The following is a 1,218-nucleotide window of genomic DNA, read 5'->3' as shown; positions in this document are numbered from 1 at the left end:
TATATATATATATATATATATATATATATATATATAGTCATGAACAAAAGAATAGACCAAAGAAGAGGGAAAAAAAGAAGGAAAGAGGTAGAAAAAGCTGACTGTTCGCCCGACACACACACACACACACACATGCAGCTGCGTATGTTAATCCAACAAGAAAAGCAAGTAATTAAATAAAAGGAGAAAAGGAAAAAAAAAGAAAAAAAGAGAAAGCCAATAACAGCTTTAAAAAAAGATGTTGTTGCTGCGTACCGACAACTTAAGTGGCGCGTTCCAGCGAAACTTCGTCACGAGAAAAAACAAGCATATACATTAGTATATATATATGTGTGTGTATGGAAGAAGTGAACGGACAGCAGAAAACAAATGGCGAAGAATTGCCTCGTTTTCAAATAAAAAGTAAACAACCGTTTAGAATTTCTCGTCTCCTTTCACAGAAGTATGACGTACTTGGAACCCCAACTGCCGCAGTTAAAAAAAATGTTGTCGTTTTTTTTTTTGTAAGTATTATTATTATTATTCTGTTTCCTTTGCTGATGGTAGCTCAGAAGGCGTACGAAACTTATCGTCAAAAACGCGTTCTACTGTGCACCAAGACGGAGAAAATACACACACACAAGAAAGAAAAAAAAAGAAGGAGTGATGGGCGTGTTTTCGATGTAGCATATTTGACAGGTGTTATTATTTACTTGGGGTTCTTTTCAAATTTGTTCTCCTTTTTGCAGAAGCTATCATACGTTATTCCTCTTTCCCACCGTTTTCGTTTCACAGAAATATATATATATTGTTTTTTATCTTTTCTCGCTCTCACTCTCTTTCAAGCGCGTTGCGACGGGTTCTTTAAAAAGAAGAAAATGAAAAAACTAATAACGCGGAAAAATACATACCTACCTACATACATACAGATACAGAGGGCGATTTTATTTGTCCATCCCACGTAGAATCATTACTTTGCCGCCTAAACGCATAAAACAAGCACACGACGAAGACACCGGAAAGAATACAAATTACAAGAATAAACGAAGGTGGGAGAGAACACATACGCTGTAGTAACCAAAATATAGCACCAAATGAAAAAAATAAAAATAAAAAGGACAAGAGAATAAGAAAAAAACGTTACCAAAAAATAGTGAGGTAGGCGAAATCAAACAGTAAGAAAAAGAAAGACAGTAGAGTCATATATATATATATATATATATATATATATATATATAA

Source organism: Leptomonas pyrrhocoris (assembly GCF_001293395.1).
Source record: "Leptomonas pyrrhocoris isolate H10 chromosome Unknown, whole genome shotgun sequence".
NCBI classification, from domain to species: Eukaryota; Euglenozoa; class Kinetoplastea; order Trypanosomatida; family Trypanosomatidae; genus Leptomonas; species Leptomonas pyrrhocoris.
The sequence above is the reverse complement of the archived record's forward strand: the minus strand, read 5'-3'. Positions refer to the sequence as shown.